General features: G+C 39.5%; 1 long non-coding RNA gene across 1 annotated transcript; it reads left to right on the forward strand.

Annotated features, from left to right (window-relative positions):
- Positions 1 to 587: 587 nt before the first annotated feature.
- Positions 588 to 22,426, forward strand: LOC146268520 (uncharacterized). Its single transcript, XR_014768882.1, has 2 exons — positions 588 to 1,018; positions 21,812 to 22,426. It is a non-coding gene; the product is annotated as an uncharacterized LOC146268520 (long non-coding RNA).
- Positions 22,427 to 22,542: the final 116 nt, after the last annotated feature.

The following is a 22,542-nucleotide window of genomic DNA, read 5'->3' on the forward strand; positions in this document are numbered from 1 at the left end:
TTAGTTTCTTGTTAGTACAACTTTAGCTTCATAGGAGGTGATATTGATACTTGTCAAGTGAGTAATAGTGAAAGTTCTAAGTGAGACTATTACTAACAAGGATGAGAAAGAACAATGTCCACTCATTTCACTTAAACTGAACCCCAAGTATGTGGTTTGTTGTTATGGAATACTGTCATTCAAATCCAGTATCGGTGCCTGTAGAAATTGGCCTTCAACTCTGAATTCCAGTTCCTGGAAATGTGCTTTTAATCTTCTGTCACATGCCAGATGTCATGAGACCTACTGTACTCTGCTCCAGTTGAAGACCAACCGGAACTGTGGAGAGTGGGTGTTTTCCTGTTTGCGCTCCTCAAAGCAGATTGCTTTAATAAGCTTGTGGGAACAAGCACCCAAGAGAGAGGGCAGTTTGTTTCCACTATAAAACATTCTAAGTATGTCATACAGAACACGCCCTGTTTCTAACCTGGGAGTTTCACACGTCCTAAATAAACACTTTACAAAAAACCTACACCGGAATATGTCATTGAAATATATAAGACATCATCCTCGTGGCAAATGATTTCCCAATTTCTGGGATTAAAAGATATTCTTGCATTTGTGGGAAAACATTTTTTTTAAACAACAAACTACATTTGTGTCCACTTTTTTCTCTATTTCAGCTTTCTTAATTTGTGTTGCACGTGAGCTCGCACAATATATTTGAGTTTTTTCATTCATAAGGATTGAATTGCTGAAGTTGAGTTGTTAGTTCGCTAAGTAGGTGGGTGTGACCAGAAAAAAATGTGTCACAATCTAACTCCCGCATTTCTATGAATGACTTATGCCGCGGAAGCCCGTTTCAAGTCCGGCAAACATAGAAGCAGGACTTTGAAAAGTCAAGGGCAGCAGTTTGTTCTTCGGACAGGGACATTGTATTCACATACTGTTTAGTAAATTTAAACTCGTTCTGGTTTGCCACTAGCCAGCGCCTTTGAAGTGGTGACATTAACTTGAACTTGACCGTGCATAGTTATGGGTAAGTGTTGCTGCATCTCACAAAACTTTTTTTTGTTACATAAAAGTATGGAATGTAAAGACTGAATTCATGTCGCAGGTAACCTACAATATAATTATCGTCAAAAGGTCACATTTGAGGAAGTTTTTGTAACATGGATACAGAAGGGACAGTAATTCAGAGGTCCACTTTTGTTCATTTAACACGTTGCTCACAACGCAGCATGAATATAATGAATATTTATGTGCCTGTTAATTTACCGCTATTACAAAAAACTGTTGGGGCGGGACATGGGGAAATTTGAAGTTTGGAGAGTATCTGCAGCGCACTTGTGCGTAATGGGCGGTTTGGATAGATAAAAGGAAGTGTGTGGTGTTAGTGAGCAGCATGAGATAGTAGGCTAGTTTCCTGTTCCCTTTTTCAAACTCAGTTCAAAAGTTAAGGGTTACTCGGCCTAATCGTGTAGTCTGAACGTCATCTACTAATTAAATACTTCTCTCCCATCAAACGTGCTTATACTTTGGCATTACATTCAACAGCCCACTCTGTCCTCATTTTTACATACCAGATTAAGTATTAACTTAACATGCTTCATCTTCAACAGAGTATGGTTGGTTTGTCCCTGGTTTGTGGCAAGTATGTCCAACAGGAAGTTTATAGGATGCCCTGTCACCTACAGACAAAGACGGGGCATGTGCTGCCTTATGTTGTTTATACCATGTCTACTTTCTTTAGTGCTGTCTTTGCTGTATCCGTTCCAGCTGTTGAGATGCTCAAGATGTACCTCTCATTACTGCTGATGTACTAGATATAGGGTTAACCCTAACCCAGGGAACAGTGACCTGGCTTGTTGATGTATTATAAGAAATGCTAAAGCTTGTCATTGCCACACAGTTAGAGTATGACTCCACATCATCTCTTTTTTCACTGGTTAAAACCATGTTCCGTTTCAAAATGATTGGCTTGGGACTTCCCTTCTATCACCCTCCCTCTCTCGGTCTCTCTCTCTCTATTTCGGTATCTCCCTCCCTCCCTTCCATTCTATCTCTCTCGCCTGCCTCCATTCATGCAGCTTTAGTTGGACTTGGCAGATAAGACACGAATAAAACCTTAATTTCCATATTGCTCCTAGGAACTCTAATGGTAATGGAGAGTTAGTGTTCTAGCTTTGGTGTTCAGAGATGAGAAAGAGAAAGCATATAGAAATCAGCTTCCCTGCTGTAACATACAGCCCTCACACCAGTTAGAGAAAACTGAAAGAATAAAGATAGTCTGCATTGATATCACACCAAATGGACACATCAGGGAGTGTGGGTGGAACTCACATACGTGTTATTCCTGTTTTACAGTAAGCAAATGTCTGCCCACCGGTTGTTTGGGCCAATGAAATCAGCTTGTCACAGAGTAGCGGTCATAGTAACTAACAACAGTCAGGCTATGCATTCATAGTTTTACAATGCCTCCTCCCTTCATTCTTTGCTTGTTTAATTGTTTGCTTGCTTAGTTTCCTTTCTCTGTTTCCCCCTCCTTGATTTTATGTTGATTTAAATGTCTAAAATGAGTTAAACCAACCTGTCATTGGGACATATGCTAGGAAAGGCATTTAGTTAAGAAGGGTACAGGATTGTATTGAGTACTGAAACATTAGTTTAGGTGGATGATTAACAGGTGAAGTTAGGTAGTCAGTAATGTTAAGCAGAGGTTGGCATGGGGCTGGGTGTCACTAAGGGGTTAACAGTTAGGCCTTAAACCTGTTAGTAACAGCACCCAAGAACCTTGGTTAACGACAGCGATACACACCAGTACGTTTTTAGTCAGAGAGACTGGTTTCCAGTAAGAACTAGCTGATGTTGAGTGTAGAGGAGAGGAAGTGGTGACCCTGAAACTAGCATCCATAAAAAGAAAATATGACAGCCTATTCTTGTGCAGTTTTTTGTAACCATTTTAGTTTTTTAGTTTTTACTCTGTTCCAATTCGATGGTGCTATACTCCCAGAGAGAATGTGTAATATTAATATCGAATTAGATGCCTGTATAAAAGTGAAGATTATTTTTTGCCTTTGAGAGGCCTTCCGTGCTTGTATGTGCTTTATGCTGTAGGGAGAAGAGCTTTCAAAAGGTGTGTGAACATCATTCTATTTAGGCAGTTAAGTGTACATTATTCAAATTTAAGTTAAACCTAATCATTTATTCACGTCTTCCTATAGACTTAGAACAATGTATTAAGTCATGGTGACAGCTGCATGTACCGGTAATGCATTAGATTTGATTACCATCTAGTGGACATATGTACACATTGCATTAATTCCTGACCAGTAGGGGGCGTCATGGACATAACCATTTTGCCCTCCCAGAGGTTATTTGTTACTAAATCTGCGATTTGAAACGTATTGCCTAATACACGGTTTTAATTTCAAGACTTCTAGTGCGTAACGGCCATGAGTAAGAAGCCAGCAACTGAATGGACTCTTCAAAGACTTCTTGTATTCACAAGTAAATTCACACAGTGAATTTGCATTTTGTAAAAAGCCCAGTCCCTCTGGGACTAGTGGTATTGACGGGCTGCTTTGTATCAGGTCTCTGAGAGACCTGCTCCAGATTAAGGTGGTGCCCAGTGAGAAAGTGTCAGGATCGGTTTCACACCGAGGATTGTTAGACAAGGACACAGCTGTTACCCACGACTGGCTAATTTACTACTATTGTTATGTGTGTGCATGAAGTATTTGAAGGCATTCATGCATTTGAGAGATTCAAATGTGCATTTATTTCGGAGATCGACTTGATGATCTTGTCTCAACCATCTCATCACACCAGAAATGCCTTACCATAGAGCAAATCACACCTCCAAATCAACATCGCACACACTTTCAACGGGGTCTGACTAATGAACAACAGCCAAAATCTACATTACAAATTACACTAAAAGCAAACCCTACAAGACCCACCTATCACCCTGTTGGTCTAAGTCACACATATTGGTGTTAAACGTGAAGCCATGGCCACATGAAGAAATCTTACCCTATTTTCCAATTCCACCATCTATCAGTGGTAACTTAAATTCCATTCAAATCATTTAAATGTTATTCCCTACATGAACATATTTTATCTTGATTTTCTGACCTGGTTGTTTATTCGGTCTGGGGAGGAGGAATGTGCCTCACTTCTCCTGTGACATGGATGGATCATCAGAGACACTGAGAGGGAGCTGTATATGGTATATGGAGGCAGTATAGTCTAGTGAGTAAAGAAACAAACTTATAATCAGGAGGGCCCCAGTTCAAATCCCATCTCCGCCCCTGATTCATTGTGTGACCCAAAGCAAGTCACTTGCCCTCCTTGTGCTCTGTCTTTCAGGTGAGATGGAGTTGTAAGTGTCTGTGCAGCTGATGTGTGGTTCACACACCCTAGTCTCTCTCTGTGAGTCGCCTTGGATGAAGGCGTCTGCTAAATAAATAAAATAAACCTGGGAACCAATGGTGTTTAGACTACAGTCAGACAGAGAGATCTATTGCAGCCTTCTGCTCATGAGTCATTGCCTTCAGCAACTAGTGCAAGTCAACAGACTATATCACTTTGTAGATGTATTTGTCAGAAGACAGGAATATTAGTCAACACCCCACTTTAAATTACTCACCGTCTGCCTAACCTTGTTGACTAGACAAATTCAGTTTTTACATACAAAAGATTAGAAAATCATGCTGAAAATTTTGGAAAATTATTATGTGGTTTAAGGTAAACATAGTGGCATGCACAACATGTTTTGTGTGGGGCTAAAGCAACACTGCACAACCCACATAAAAAAACACCATCTTTATTCCCTACAGCAAAACTTGGTGGTAGCATCATGTGATGAGGAATTTTCTGGGGATATCTGTCAGGAATCAGGATAGAAGGTTACATTAATCTAGTAGAGAGCTGAAAAAATGTTAGAGGAAAACGTTTTGCCTCAAATCTAAACTAGTTCACCGATGGGGGCTTTTCTAGAATGGTCCAGTCAGAGTCCCAGTGGCATTACCTAAAGATAGCTAGCCCATTGTTAGCCTGTCCAGGTCACATGACAGAGTCATCCACATTGTCACTTTATGTGAAACTTACATTCACAATACACGGCTCTGGGAATGTACCAGATGTATCTGAAAGGCAAAAAATGTTCCATTCCATTCCCAGGTGTAACTGTTCCAGTCCAAACTTAGAGATCTTGAGAGGAGGAAAGAGGGGGGGGGGGGGGGGGGTTCTGGAGGATCTCTGTTCATGTGGAGGTGTGTGAGGGAACGTGGGAATGATTCTGCTTCGGTTATAAAACGTGTCTGAGTCAACTCTGTGTTGGTGGCAGCCCTTCCTGGATGCAAGATCACGTGACAGTGTATTAATTGTAGAAGCTTTGGACCAGGAACTAACCTCATTAAACAGGAACTTCCGTCTGAAGTAGCTGTTGCATTGGATTGTGCAGCCTTCTCAATAAGATAATATCGGCCTGTCTGACAAAAATGTTATCTAAACATCAAGCATATGTGTGTGCTACTCTAAACAGTACTTTATTACTTTCCATAATCTAGGACTCACAAACAAACAACTGGTGTTCTGTAAATCTCTTTCTATTACAAACTTGGATAGATCTAATACTTAGCCCTCTGTGACATGCTTGCGTGTAAAAAGGGCTATACAAATTAATTTGATTTGATTTGATTTATGACTTGGCAATATAAGAGGACCACACAAATTGTTACAGCAGGTACAAACACAACAAAACTACTGTATGACTCACTGGATAGATCGAGCAGGTGGTTTGATGAGTGTTTGCTGTGATGATATTCAAATTCTCTGTTCTCTGACTAAACAGAACAGCAAAGATGCAACCTGTTATGTGTCTGCTCTGTGCGTATGCCTGTCAGGAAGGCCTACTGCACAGTAACACAGACAAGACTAGAACGGAATGGAATAGAACAGAAAGTAAAAGAATAGACCGTAATCTGCATGGTTCTGGTTTACCAGTGGTTTGGGTAAGGAGTGGGGAGTGGGTGTGAACATCAGTCATGTTTCAAATTGATTCATCTATAGAGATTCAGCTCCCACCTATCCTCCCACACAGAGCTGGGCTGAGCTAGCATTTCTCACTGTCTCTCCGGTGCACAGCCCCTATTAGATAGAACTACAGGCTGCTATGGACATTGTAGGTATGTTTCTAATTAGCAGGACTAGCGGCATCCTGTCCTATGATATGTGTGTGTGTGCACTGTACAGGACAGTGTGTGCAATCTGACGTCCACTGGCGTGGGAACCGCAGCAGAGGAAGTGTCTATTTACAGAGGAGTGGCTGTGTTCCCATGGCTCCTCTGGTTGACCCAGTGTTGGCGGACAGTTTAGCAAGTTACTCTGCCATGGTCCCTTGGGAGACTAGGCTGTAGCAGAAGCCTGGGACATGCCAGTGAAGTATAAGTTAGCATACATTTAAATGAGCATGGATTAGGTTATTCTAACTGTTCGTCGCAAAGAAAACCCATGCAGTGATAGGGATAGAACATCCACGAGCCATATACATCCCAGTTGTGTCGTTTGGAGGATTTCAGGAAAAAAAACTCCAGCCGTCCAAACACACCCACAGCCACTGTGGCCCTCCAGTGGCTGTGTTGGAGAGCGGGAGCCTGAGAACTTGACCAGTCATTAAGAGAGCTATGACAGGCATGCCGGAGACAGGAAGTAGTGGCTCTGGTGACTCAGCTCAAGCTAAGACGAGAGAGATAGTCTTCTGGTTTTTGCTCTCTCTGAGCTCTCTCTGTTTTCTCTCCATTCTGAGTCATCCGGGCCTTTCAGGTCCTTTTGGCAGGGTGGAAGGGAAGGAGGAAGCGGGTGTGAGGGTGTTTGGGTTCATTGTGAGTAGGGCATCAGGTTTTTTGTGTGGGCTGGGAGCTTTTTTTACTCAGGATGATGATGAAACGAATCCATTCTGAGTCAAACCTTTTGTTATTTGTGATCAGTCATAAGTGAAGGAAGAGGATGGAGGGAGAGGGATGGTAAGTGGAACCTGCGTTTGTGTGTTTATGTTATTAAGTTCACAGTTCTCAACATTGAGTTAAAACCTATGGACAGGCAGTACCATAAAACATAATTGATGTATGGAAAACAATTTGTTGGATGGACTTTGGACATTTGAGAATAGGACTTCATTGATTAGTATCGATAGACGCACACTTCAGTTGTGACTTTGGGCATCTATGAATGTTCGATCCTTACTATCTTGTAATGTTTGTAAGTGCCTGCCAAATGTATACTGGAATTATGCAGGTTTCACAGTTTTGTTTCCAAACAGATGAAAACGTATCGGCGCATAACCATTGACTGTAGCTTTCACAATACCTCCACGTTGGGTCCTTCTCAGAACTGGCTCTTGGTGGATAGTTTGAATCGATTTTTTGGAGTTTCCATCGATTAGAAAGCAAGGTGTATATTAAAGCTGTGCTTCGATGACATCCTTTCGAACTTGTCAACAGAAAGCATTAAGGAGACGTGTAACTCATACAAAAGAAGTGAAAGTTGTTTTCTTTTTCCTCACAATCTTGTTTTACCCGCTTCAGAAAATAAGACTGACTCCCACAGTCAGTTTTTTTGCAAAAGAAGCAAAGTACATTGGGACAGAGTATTGGATACAGTAGGATTGTGTGTTCTATGGACCCCCCCCCCCCCCCCCCCCCCACCACACACACACACACACACCCACACACAGACACACCGTACCCCATTTACAGTAAATGTGTAGCTGGGGTACCAGGAGGTGACTGGCGTTTGAGGATATGGTAGTTTTGGTATCATGACAAGGGTGCTCTCCGAGAGCTGCGCAGCGTGGGTGGGTGTGGGAGGACTATGACTGAGATTACTCAGCATTTTCTTGCTGGGCAGAAAACAGGATCCCACCATGCAGCTGCAGAAAAGCTCACTATTATACTGATATCAGAGGTTTGGATGACTAGGTGCACTACTACTCTTGGTTGTTCAAATCCGAGTACTGATGGTTTGTTGCATATTGCTTAATGCCTCTCTTGACAGGTCATGTATTTCTATGTCCACGTGGTTGGTGTTTTATTTTTATTCAATGTACGCCATAAAATGTTGTACATTTCACGACTGTTTAGGATTTAGCCTACGTAAGTTTAGTCTGTTTTTATATTCTTAACCTATGGCAGTATTCTCTTGAGTAAGGACCTGAGTGGTGTCTTCAAAGCCGTCCGATGCTCTCTGTGGGTCATGCTAACTTTGCATGATTATCTCCCAGGAGGTTTGGAACAACCTACGTCTTCTCCTTGCTGTCTGATTGTAATCTGAAATGTCAAGTTAATGTCAGAGGTGGAAATAACTAGTAGTAGTAGCATCTGCATGCTGACAGAAATATCAAGTATCCATGAGTAATCTTCTGCTCTCCATGACTAACAACTCGACGAACCTTGAGTAATGATGACATTCAGAAGGATCTGAGTTGGTGATTCATACCAAAATTCTGCAGACAGTATAGCCTTGGAAACATTTTGATGAGCTGATGTTTATCCCTAAACGTATAGATCAGTCATTTGTCAGGTTTATGTGTAATGTTTCCCAGTGAAACACTATATGTATGTCATTGTTATGTAGCATAGATTTAGTATACAGTAGCCTACCCATACAAAATGTACACTCTACACCCTACAAAAATCATGTGTGTAGGGCCATTGATGAAAGAAGCATTTTTAACAGTAATAATGGCTTACAAGACAATGGATTAAGTCTCTACCAACTGTTACACACCTGGACCTATATTATGAAACTGTTCTTATGAAACTTACAAAAAGTGTTGAAAAGCCTGTAGGTGTAGCAAAATGCAGAAACGGTTTAGAGAAAAACAAATGCCTTTGTCATTTTGATAATTGAATTTGAAGATTAACTTTCTTCCCTTTGATCCCAAACACAAAATACATTTGATAAATGTTTTGGAGAGGTCTAGTCATAGCCCAAATGAAATCTGTAGCACGATTTTGAGATAGCATGAGTTCATGTTCATAGCGATAGATTTGAATTTGCAATCTCTTAATTTGCAGTCAAATATTCGCTTAGCCTTCCCCATTCCGATGGGGGTTTGACATAGAAAACACAGTAAGTGTTGAAGAAACTGAAACTTCGTGTTGATGTGTGTGATGTGTGTGTGCGTGTGTGTGCGTGTGTGTGTGTGCAGGTGTATTCTTAAACCCAGTAGATGGCGATATAACCATGTGGACGCATCCTTCAGTGCTCACCCTTTGTCCTAAGAAGTACATAACTTGTTCTTTTAAAACCTGAATTGCGCTGTTGTTCTCTCTGCTTGTTGGTTTTACCGAGACAAATCTTCTCTGACAACATAAATAGCATATGAACCAATTGTGCTTTAAAAGGGGCTCACATTTGCCCTGGTATTAGGATTCATGAATGGCCGTGCGTGTGCTGTAACATATCTGACCGTAAATACACTTAGTTGTTGACACTTTCTCACATATTGAATTATAATTGGCCTTCGGCTTTAAATCCTACATTTGGAAAAAGATATGATCATATTTGTTGTCATCGAGCAGAATGAGGATGCTCTTATAGGCTTCAGATAAGTGGCAGTTAAGGACATGAAAAGGTCGGCAGTATTTAATGTGGCGATGAGTTTAGAATAGTAATTTCGAAAAAAAACCTCGGCTTCGATTGTGTCAAAACGAAAAATGACATGGTTTCGAGAAATTGCTTACTCAGAATGCATTCTAACTTCCCTTGCACTGTTTTACGACCGCGCCATGACCTCTTTTTAAGGATCCCAATATTAATCCCCAATAGTTGGATACATCAGCAAAATTGCTCTCACTTGGGCTACACTGACATGAGGGTCATTCTCTTGCCCATACAGTATATTACTTACTGGCCTGCTATGCAGCAAGGCTATGATTAGTTGTTTGCGTGTACGCTATGTATTTATTGCTGAAGCGTTTAGTTTCCAGATATTTGTGGAATTCAAAAGTCAGGGATAGATCTATTTCTTTTATTGACCAGAACATTGATTCAGAAATTAGTCATATAATTTGTTTCATTTAATTAAATTCAATCAAAATTCTAATTTTTTACATCCTTTCTAATGAAATGTTGAGTCTTTGGGTATAACACTGGTATTTGTTGGGTGTCAAGGAAAACGTTAACCGAATTAAACTTGTAGAAATTAGGCGTTCATATATGAAGGAGGTTGTAGTCTCAAACATCTAATCTACCTCACTGTACTCACTTTAAAGTGTAGAACCATTTGACAAAAAGATTACAGAAACAACAGAGCCCATTGGTTTTTACGAATAAGCCTTACTAAGCTCGATAGGGGCTGTTTAGAACTGCAAATCGTTTTCTTTAAAGAAAATTGTTCTTAAAATAAAAAAATATTCTAAAAAATATTATTGCTTCAGAGAAATTCTAGAGCATCCGTTTTTTTGTTGGCTAGGGACACCTGGCTTCCATACGACTACCTTTGAAAAGGTAATAAACGTCAACCAACACAAAACTATCAAAAATAAATACATTATGAATACAAATAACATCTAAATCCACTCATGAATACAGAAACCCCGAAACAAAGGTTGCTTATTAGGATACACAATATAAATGAACTATTAATCAAATGTCATGGCACGTGTCCCTGTGTTTGGTAATAAACCTATAACAATAAATAATTTTTACTTTTGCCTCGCTTTGGAAACTACCTATTTTTCACTCATTTGCTTGTACAAGTCAAGACGTGGTCAATATACCGTGCATTTCAGTCTGAATGTGGGCGGCAGCCGTCTCTCTCAGTAACACTTATTGAACTGCGAGAACTTTTACCGAGAACAAATACCTTATATTTGTACATATGAAAACAATGAATTAATATAGACGTCTACACAAAATGATATCTTTTAAATGTCGAAGTAATAGGCTTTAATTTGGCGTAGGTTAACGGTTAGTTTTAACGTTTAATTAGATACCATTTGTCACATGGTAGTGTGACATTTATTGATATTAGATTAGCCTAATCCAATCAAATAATAGTCTAGGCCTAGGCCTACTGTAAATTGTTGCCCAGCATAAATTCCCATCCAAAATAGTAACATATTTGGAAATTCATTGAATGGAAATTCCTTTTAGAGACACATAACTCTTACATCACCCAGCAACTGTACAGGAGACCTGTGGATTAAAAAGATGGCAATAGGCTTTCTCTGCATAGTTTGTGCTTTTGTATTTCATAGGAAAGTGGTGACAATGTCTATCTGTGACTCAGACACCTACCTCTTTATCTGTGGTTATGGCTACTCACAGTACTTATCATTTCTCTCACTTTCATTCACTGGAAAATAATATGAGTATTTCTTTGAAGTCTGAAGCAAGCCCGAGAGTGTGTCCTTGGGGTTCTGCTTCATGGAATAAACAACATCACTTTAGTTCATGCCGTTTGAATGTTTTTCCTTTAAAAATTATACAGTACTGCACAATGACTCCTCTGTCTTTCAAAGGTAGGCCTAACTATTTTGTACAGAACATGTTGCTCATGGTTTAGGTTAGTTAGCTTTTTTTACAATTGGTTGGGTTGAAGATACAGAGTATTTCTCATTTCAGCAATCATGACAGGAAATCGGCTGCTGCCTCACCAATTCGGCATGGTCAATGCAGATAGAGATTAGGAGGTAACAAACCAGTTCAGATTATTGATCATTGAATTGTATCAAGGGTTGGGCCACCCATATGTATTTATGGCAAAAGAGACAAGACAAGTGCATGACCCCACAGAACCCTTTAGATGTCAGGGAGATGTAGGTTGAGATTGAACATTAATGTGGGACATGGTCATGGTGACATCACTTATTTGTCTGTATGTTCAGTGTTCATAAGGATTCACATGACGTGGAGTCACATGACGTGGAGTCACAGCAGTAGTTGTTTTGAGCAGATCAAACAACCCTGATTCATTTCAGTGAATCTAAAGGAGATGGATGTTTGGAACATGAAACTAAACTTAGAAATCCTGCGGGCCTTCTGTGGTATATATTGTCACAGGGATGTTGTCGATGACTGAGTCTATTTATATTTTGATCAGTTTACTTGTGAGAGCAGTGGAAAATAGGATGGCGTTAGAGGAGGAAGAAGCGGATTTTGTGTACGTGAAACCTTATCTCCTTAGTAGCGTACCATCAACACACAAAGCTGACACAAACTGCAGCTCCCCAAGGTGATTATTTGAAAGCCGTCTGACAGTACAGTATTGTTCAACGTGGAGAAGGATAGGGAGCAGGAAGACCTCTGTGTAGATGGCTGTGTCATGGAAATGAAAGATTGTTATCAAAAAACAACACTACCCTACCCTAACCTGCCTTACCCTCGCTGCCACCAAACCAGAAACTCTTTCTGAAACTCCCAATATTTAGTAAGGTTTGGAATACATATGGTCATACCTATGACACATTCTCATGTGTTTTTGATATTGCCTTAGCAGGCAGGAAGTGTGTTGGTCAGCAACCACTTATGATGTTAATTTGGGTAGAGAAAAATAAATAAATTAATATATTATTATTATCGGGATTGTGCATTGAGCCCAGAGAAAGTGGCTGCTAACTAACAATGAGGCCATGCAGCTCTGAAAGGTATAAGGTCATATTTAACAGTTCTTCTCTTCTCTCTGTGTTTAATGTGGTGTACAGTACTAGTAACGTCTGGAGATCTATGACTTACTGCTATGGTAACTAGAAACAAACTCTGAGGACATGACCTTTGCCCTTTCAAGCTGTGGGAAAAGACAAGTGTGCAGTACAAGGCCGTATCCCCCTGTAATATGCTCAGTGATATCAATTTGGCACAAAAAAAAATGAATACTGTACCTTAATATGTGTTTCCATTCATTCATTTCAACTAAGTAAATACATTACAAATCAATGGCAGAGGACAAGGGATTTGATTAAAATCCTAACTGAAATTGCACCATTTTAACCATGGCCTAAAGTAACTCACATGGCAGGCTGGTTTAGTTCACAGTTACTGTGAAAACCTACTACAAAGCCGACTCCCTGTACAGACGTATGTGTGTAGTGGTTGATAAACACACACACACACACCGTGCAGACTTCTCACAGTTTTAGCTTGTGTGAGTTTGTGTGAGAGAGTCTATGAGGTTCATCAGCACAGAAGGGATGTGAGAAGATGTTCTGGGTGGAGGAGGAGCGCGTGGGCTTGTTTTGAATCCACAGATGGCACTAACCAAACACATAGGATGTTGAAATGTCACCCAGAAATACCAGATCCTACAGGGTGAATATCACTATGAATAATGAACCCAACTCGCCGTGAAAGCCACAAGCTTTTCGGTTTTGTTTTTCAGGCGTAATTTGTTTGTACTGCACCTTGAAGTTAGGTTATCTTGTTAATGTCAAGAGGTTTATATTCTTGGAACTACTGCCTGATATCCTGCTCATTCTTTGTGAAAAAGGTGCTTTATCACCTGTTTTCTGAGTTTTCTTAGTCACTGCAGACACTTCAGTTCTGTTTCTTTGAAAAAACCTTCTGGTTAAACTCACTGAATTCACTGGGTGTGTAGATAGTAGATTATAGCACAGCTTTGAGTTAAGCATGTTAACACGGGGCAGATTAGTAGTGTCTTGCATCGTGTACTACAAACAACATGTTATTGATTTAAATTATTGGTTGATAATTGAATTTTTTCAAAATACATGATTCTGTATTTTAGACTAATGACAGTAACTGTTATGTGTTTGCATACATGCATATGTATATGCTTGTGTGTGAATGCGTCGGCATGTGTGTGTGTGTGTGTTTGAATGTGTCTACCGTATTGACTTCTACATATCTATGTTTTTGCTTTTGTGTGTGTTTGTGCTAGTGTGTGTGTCCCTGCTCCCACTTGTGGTTGTGTGCGTTTGTGTGTGCGACTCAGCTTTGCTTTGTAGGAGACTGTGGGAGGCTTGCAGATATTTAACGGCTTTCACACTAGAACTAACTGTCTGCATACAACCAACACACACCTCTGGGCATGTGATTAAGAGTCTTATAAGTTCTGTGGTTATCTCAACCTGTTGACTAATTAGCTTAACCATTAATCATATGGTTGGGTTGTTGTCATATCCTGTTAATGGTTTTATTGTTATAAAATAATCTAGAACCTTTTTTATACTTCAAAGCAAAATCTATTTTCCTTCTCATAGTTTTAGTTTGTGTAGGTAGTGACAGTGTAGAGAGAATTGCGAGCTTGAGTTTACGTAAGATGGTTGCCACGGTGAGTGTAGCTGACCTTGTGAAAAATGACCCGTGGTCAAATTCACTCAAATTCTCTTGCTTGAGTTTCAGTATAGATCAAAGGGGTTATGGTAAGGTATAGAGATGACTAAAGTGTGTATTTGCAGATACCAATATTAACTGTAGCTAATTAAAAATTACAATGCATGATTCATTATTTACTGTCATGAAATTACTCACTGGCAAAATAGGCCTTTAGATGAAAGTGAAAAGTTGTTAATGAGTTTTAAACCACTCTCCTCATTTTATAAATCGAGTGCCACAAAGCTATACTTCACAACCCACTTCAAAATGGATGTCTGGTGTTTTTAAGAACAGTGCTGTCTTCATTTCCTTTGTTGTTCTTTTCTATACAATTCTCCCCCTTTGTCTAGTCTAAACTGTAATTTAGTTTTAGAGCGATGGTCTATATTTTTTTTACATCAGCAACTCAGTTCTCTCTGTATTTTTTGTCTCTATCAAATTATCTGTGACAAGTAAGAGTGGAAAAGTGTTGATAGCACATCCCACTGCTTTGGAATCCTCTCAGTTTTTTTTTTTTTTACCACAGAACGCATCAAAGAACGCCTAACTCTTCTTTTGTATCATCTGACTAATTTGGCTACTTTAGAAAATGCTAAGTAAACCTAATGTTTTTTATGTTCACAAGCACTGTCATGTTTTTTGTTTAATTCAAAAATGGGTCAGCTTTTCTGGTCACAACTGGATTTGTTTACCTTATTCAGGACCTAAGTAACACATAACAAATCCAGTAAAAATTGTTGAACTCAAACATAATTTGTATTCAAATAAATAATTCTAAATGGACTTAAGAAAATTGTTTTCTATGAAAACTTAACCCACTTTTCAAAGGCCTCAAGGTGCCCGGATATGCATTTGTTAGTTAAAAAACAATCATCCACAGATACAAACCTGTGCCATCAGTTTGGCTATGTTGTATTCTCATTCATATAATTGCATATTTATGTCAAGCTTGTTTTCATATAAATAAATGTATACTGTAAGTCATATTGAAACTGTGATGCTTTGGTTGATAATATTACAGACAGCAAAGGGGGAATTTGTCTCATGAACAGTTCTTTCACAACCCACACAGTTTCGATTGGAAAAATCTTTAACCTTTACAGCAACAATAAATGCTTAGTAGAAAAACAACGACAAGAGCAGTAGACAGCAGCCCGGAGTGTATATGGAGATTATTTCTTAATCCCCACAGATCAACATGGCCTAATTTCCAATTATGTTAATTTATAGCAGAAATCTGACATGATAACACCCATCACTGTTAAGAAATTAATCATGCAATTAGCAGTGTATTTCTTGATGTGATTTAGGTTCATCAATTGTAATTCAATTGTGTTCATAAATTATCTTTCCTGTTTCGTTCAGATAAGCATGTATTGTTATTTTAACTCGTGCTGTGATCCATTTGTGCATTATATAGATTCAGTTAAGCATACTTAAATGGTTTGTGGATGTGTTGTGTTGTTAATTATTTAAAGTGGCAACCGTGAGGGCTTTAAGATAAGAAGACTCGTTGACATCCTATTTTCATTTGAAAAAGAGTGAATGACACAGAATATTTGCTGTTCTGTCATTATTGTTAATGGTTTGAGTCATTTTGATAGGTGTCAGATTACTGTAAACATCTTTGTTAGTGGGTGGTAGAAGGACTGTTGTTTCCACCTGCTGCAAGTATATGACTGATGTCTGAGAATTTAGTCCTGTCATCAGTTCCACTTATTCAAACAATATAATATTTTCATAACTCGGCTGGTTAGTGTTTGTGTGTGTGTGTGTGTGTGTGTGTGTGAGAGAGAGAGACAACATTCTCAATTTATTTTGTCATATCTTACCCCAACTGACATTTTGCAATTCAAATGACAAATGTATTTGTAATTTGCATAGGTTGAGTATACACTTCTTTACTGATGTATAGTAAAGGATCTTGTCGTTGACAAGGTTTGCTCTTTGCTTTTTAATGTTCTACATGTGGAGGTTTTAAAAGACGTAGGTTGAATTTCATCCCTGTACAATATAACACAAACATACAAAGGCCTGGCCTAGATTGGAGTTGCTATTATAACAGTATAGTATGTATGTTCTACATTATAGCTCACTATTAGTATATATGTATTGCTTCATGCTAAGGTACATACAGTGTTAAATATATAAACCCTTTCTTTAGAATCCTGTGAGAATAACTGGTCTGTGTCTGGAGTTCTCCTCCGTAACTGTTCACCAGCGTGCAGATATTAGCTTCTCACTTCCTGTTCAAAGTTGTTTTGTTTACCATCACTGGTGCTATTTTTAAAGTAGGCCATAGCTTTCAACTCGTTTGAAGTTTTGTCCTTGTCTTTTGCTGTTTGATTCCAAGGGTTAGGATAAATTATGTTAGTGGAACCAACATTGACTTATTATGTGCTTAACACTTGGATTGTTGTCAGGCATGGCTTTCTGAAAATGTTATTATCTTGTATTTCGATCTTGGCTAATGTCCATTATGATTGACTAATTACTAAAGTAAAACCGAATTACTGTGTTTAATGAGTGAAGCCTAGTTCAGGGATGGCTCTCGGGCAGCGCACATCATCTCACTCATCAACTACACCTGTGTTACTTTAAGCCCATAGGTCCATGTCTGAAAAGGCAGCAATATAAATGCCGCACGGATACACGTACACTCACCAAAGGTCAAATCAATATGTGAGTATCTTGATTGAACTACAGTAATAGAATGGTATATTACAATATAGTTTATGTGTTCATTTTTTGGTGAATTCAGAACACAGGTCTGTCTTATTGTGCACACCATTTGGCAAAATGTCAAGATTTGGTCATTGAATGCTGTTTAGTATAATATATCTCTATTTCAAACTGAGAAAGAGAAGTAGGGTAATAAAAACACAGGAGAAATGAGGATCAGACGAAGCACTGTGCCGCTGCTGACGATGAACACGACATGAATCAGCCTGTGGTCACTCTCAGACCCTCTCTACCATGACTCACTCAGGGGTTAGCCAACGCCCTGCTACCCCACAATCTCTCTCAACCCCTCCTGTACGTAGGGCCATGTACAGGAGACATTTACTTATGACTATACTAGTCCAACGACATAATGGCTCTCCTCCCTCCTCTTCTACTCTCCATTCCTCCCTTCCGTTTGGCTCTCCTCGATTCATTAACTAAAGTGGGGACCGTCCATTAAGTAGATATGATCAATAGGTGTTGTCCTAGTGGAGTTGACAAAATGTCTGCTGCCATGATCTCTGTGAACTGGTCTCAGCTGTCATTTACATTAGCACCCACACGTGTTTTCATGCACATGCAGAGGCCAGCACAACTTCTCTTGTAAAGTCTACATAGCAACAGAGGCAGCCTGTAGACAACCACCACGACTCAAATGATGAGGCAACTGTTGCCTTGTTTGTGTGCGTGAATATGTGTATGTGTGTGTGTGTCTGCGTACGTGTGTGTGCATACGTATGTGTGTGTGTGTGCATGTGTGTACGTGCATGTGTATACGTGCATGTACGTGTGTGTGTGTGTCTGTATGTTTGTTTGTTTGCAGCAGCTCCCAGTATGTTTCCTGTGACTGTGACTATTTACATCCATGACATTTGGCAGAGCTCCCTTGGAAAGAAACATCAAAGATACTAAATGTCAAATGTACGTTTCTTTGTCGTAAAGCACAGCTTTGTGAGTGCATGCAGATCAGATGTATAATAACGTATCCTGTGCTTTTATAGTCTGTAACTTAACATGACCTTGTGTGTGGATGTCTGTGGTTATACAGTAGGCTTCAGGATTGCCATGAGACGACATGGCATGACTTCTGGTCCCAGACAGTCACACTCCTGTGGTGTTTCAAACCCATCCAGCCTGTGCATTGTCTGTGTGTCTATGGATTCAGGGGTGGTTTCATAGTTATTGTTTTGGCTGCTTCTCTTCATGTGATCAGAGATCACAGTGTGGAGGAATGGGTCCCCTCACAATGTGACTGGCCACCTTCTGTTGGCTGATTTCATAACATCACTCTGTGTACTGTTCAAGTTCAAGTTCAAGTCTTTTATTGTCAGATGCACAGAACAACACAGGGTCAGACTAGGCACCCATAACACGTATAGCCTCCCATTCCCAGATCACCAGAATATCCATTGCTCTCCCTCTCACATTTACATTTATATTTATTCATTTAGCAGACACTTTTGTCCAAAGCGACTTCCAAGAGAGAGCTTTACAAAGTGCATAGGTCACTGATAATAACAACAAGATAGCCCCAAAAACATTGCGGGTAGCCAAAACATGGACCACATATTGTGAACAAACAAAATAAGCGCCAAGGGGAAGAACCATGAGAGCATGTAGTTAAACAAGTTACAATTAAACAATATGAATCACCAAAAGTGCAAGTGTACCTGTAGAAAAGCAAGCAACAGTAAAAAATATTTAACAGCGAGTACAACAATTTAAATCAGTTACCACTAACCAACAAGAGCAACAAGTCTCTAAGCAAGAGTCAAATAAGCCAGTAATTCGAATCCATGTAAACGCAGTGAGGAAAGTAACATTGGGACCAGCAAACCATTCCTAAGTACTGTTGTACAGAACAAGTGCGTCTTGAGCCTTTTCTTGAAGGTGGGGAGACAGTCAGTGTCTCTGAAGGGGGTGGGGAGTTGATTCCACCACCTCTCACGCACCTGCACCTCATTCACATGAGTCGTTTCCCTTCCCTTACTCTGTAACTCGTGTGTATGTACCCTCCAAGCCCTGCAAAGGCTTGTTTGTGTTTTTCCTGCAATTCTGAGCATTCCTTATAGATCTAGATTGATCAATGTACCAATCCAGTTTAGTTTCAATCTTATCTCTGCTCTTTCCTTGTGACTGTCTAAAGAAGCTGTGATACCGACCCCAGCCTGTCCTCCTTACCTGCTTTCTGACTAGTCTTGGATACCCCACTGTTCCCATGTGACCCATGCCTGACCACCCCTTTTGGATTTCCCCTATTCTGGGCTCAATCTGCCCGGTTACTGACCCTGTATGCATGACTACTGCTGTTAACTATAAAGCCCCCACTTGCGACACGATCTAAATCGAGCATCTCAAGTTCAAGTTCAAGTCATTTATTTGTCAGGTACACCAAACAACACAAGGTTAGACTGGGCACTGAAATTCTCGAGACAAGACTACGCAAGCACCTGGCATAACACAACATATAAGTACACAGAACATAGTTGACATCTATGCTGAGCTTAAATAAGTGAAACTTCCTAAATATACAGATAGCAATAAATAATCGACTATTCTAACCCTAATACTAAAACTTCTTACATATACAGATATCAATAGATAGTACACTATACTAACCCTAAATGCACATAACACCTATTACAACCCTATAACCTATTCTAACCTAGGTGGAGTAAAGTACAAAAAGTGGAAAATTGCAGATCAGTGACTGTCAATGACCATACAGGAGCCTGATGGTGAAATACAGTTAATCTCAGCATTACACTGGTATTTTAGTAAATAATTTGAAATCTAATGATATATTCCCCTCTGATATCTGCTATAGACACCCTTGATCCCCAAACAATTAATTGGCCTGTGTTGAAACTGCCTAATCTTCTGACGAATGAGATGGGATAGATTGTTCTAGCAAAACAAAGCTGCCGGCCATTCATCAGGAATTGGGATGAAGTGCCCCCTCAATAAATAATTCATGACACTTATCCTCACAATGATGAAATGTGTGTTGAATGGCTGTCTTTGTGGTGAAATACGATTTGGGTATTTGTCATGTCCATTTTAAAACGGACATGACAAATGCCCACATTTTGTCCTTGTCATTCTGTCTCTCTATCGAAATGATGAACACACACTTTAGAATTCCAGATCTTTGGTTTTTAATGGTTACAGTTTGCGGATGAACAGAATGTTGATGATTGAGGTTTTTAATTTGTCAGCCATGTTTTGGCGCCCTTTAATCATGGTGTCAAACCTGAGGTGTGTGTGTGTGTTTGTGTGTGTGTGTGTGTTTAGATGACAGGTCATTTCTCAGTGGGTGGCGTGACAGGGAGAGACCACCCTTTCTGTCTGTCTGAGACACTGAGACAAAAGTTGCTATTTTTGACTTCAGGGTATTTTAATGGTGTCTGTATTGTAAGCGATAATACCAGCTGTGTGTGTGTGTGTGTGTGTGTGTGTGTGTGTTTCACAGCATCCTCTCTGCACACAAGACAGAACTACATGCAATTTTCAATCCCATCTGTATTTCATTGTTTCATGTTTCTTGCTGTAAGAGGTTGACTGGGTGATTAATGGAGATAAAAAGTCCTTTTGGTTGCTATGTTAAACGCAATCATTATTGCCAAAGGCACTAAAATAACCACCGTGCATTGCACTTTGCTACAGGCTGTTGTTGAAATGACAAGACACTAACCAGTCTACCAATGCAAGTCCTACTTTTTTACTGACTTGATACAAATTAAAAATAACAAATATTATTATTTATGTAATCATTATTTATATAAATAATAAAATGAATATGAAATGAAACTACATTTTAATGTTGTGACTTAAGTTCCGGGTTTCTTTTAACTATTTAGGTCTTTAGTCACAACTCCTGCTACCTTTTCCTGTATGCCTTGTGCTTTTCTTTCAGGTTAGCCAACCACTGCTGACCCTCTGATCACAAACAGTACATTTAGTATAAGAATGGGGATTTCTCTCTGAACCTTGGAGGTTGCCTGGTATTTTTAGTTTTAAAATCATAGCTTGAATTTCCTTTGTTAAGTTCAGCTACAGCCTATATTCTCCCATTTCCCCCCAAGTAAGACACACTCAAATCAAAACATAGACCTAATGGCCATAGATAAGTTTTTAAAACAAAGGGAAGAAGATGAAGAGGAAAAAATATTTATTTTGGGTAGTCAAGCTGAATGAAACCAAGTTAACGCTTCCCTCTGACTAACCTAAGTTTACTTGGCTCCAGTATACGTTTACATGTGTTTACAATGCTTGAGTGAGGATGTGGCTTTTTGGAGACCAATATACTGTCAATAGCTGATGGAACTGTTGAGAGAGATTGGTGCTCGGGGCTCTGAAATAACAGACTGTGGTTTATGAGCAAAGGGGAAAGACTAAAACAGAGGTTTGCTGATCATAAGAAAACTATACATCCAAACTAGACCATGACATTGGGGTTACAAAAGTAGAATGGGATCGTAATATTAGATACAGTTGGTCAACTACAGTATATTTTTCTTTACAATGGATTTAAGGCGTGATTTTATACTTTAGTTAGTTAAATATCAAAGATTCAAGCTATGATCTAAACAATTTTGTGTGAATTTCACTCTATCAGCAAGCAGTTACACAGACTTGGAATGATTGCTACCTACCTATTCTGTTATAAATTCTGTATTGTATACACTTATCTGTCAGGAGATTGTGTTTGCCCACAAATTAGTTCTCTCTCAATTTTCCCTCACCTTCTCTCCCTCTATTATAGATGTTCAGTAGAACCATGATGACAGTGACAGAGGCCCAGCTTGTCAGCCAGCCTGTTATGGCCTCTCAGACCACAGTTTTAAAGACACACAGGTACAGTATGGCTGAAACTTCCTGTATTCTGTTTTTGAGAGTTTGTTTTCTCCCCACCCAAAGTCTCACTGAGGCCTCTATCTGTCAATCACAAAGACTATGTTCCTTCAGACAAGGACCAGACTTGCCCTTTTAGAACACTCACATATCCTGCCCTGGAGGTTTTTTTGTAAGCAAAGCCTTATTCAAACAAAGATAAGTGATGACATGAATGTGTTTGACAGTTTTAGAGCTTTTTTTTTTGTTTCAGAATAGACCCTCTCGCTAACTAAAGTACATTCTAGTTTAGAAAGACCTTGCCTGAGGCTGTGTTTGCTACAAGCCTGCCAGCACTGACCTGACAGAGGAGAGAGGGAGGTGGAAAGAGACACCTCTGATGGTAACACTAAGCTGAGGTTCGCTAATTGCAGTTTTGATTCCTGGGTTGTCAAGGACCGATTGCAGAAGTGATCCATTGATTCCTCTGAATTGCTCTGTTTCTCTGTAATGTAAAACAACACACTATTAAATCATTTCAAAGTGAGGAAGTTGTGTTCATTTTTATTGTTCTATGCTGAGAACTACAACAATTACGTGTAACAGTTATTTACCTATAAATGCTTTAAATATTACAATCTTCTTTTGTGAAGCTATCCTTCC

Source organism: Hypomesus nipponensis, chromosome 11, assembly GCF_054491055.1.
Source record: "Hypomesus nipponensis isolate SF chromosome 11, ASM5449105v1, whole genome shotgun sequence".
Taxonomy (NCBI): Eukaryota; Metazoa; Chordata; class Actinopteri; order Osmeriformes; family Osmeridae; genus Hypomesus; species Hypomesus nipponensis.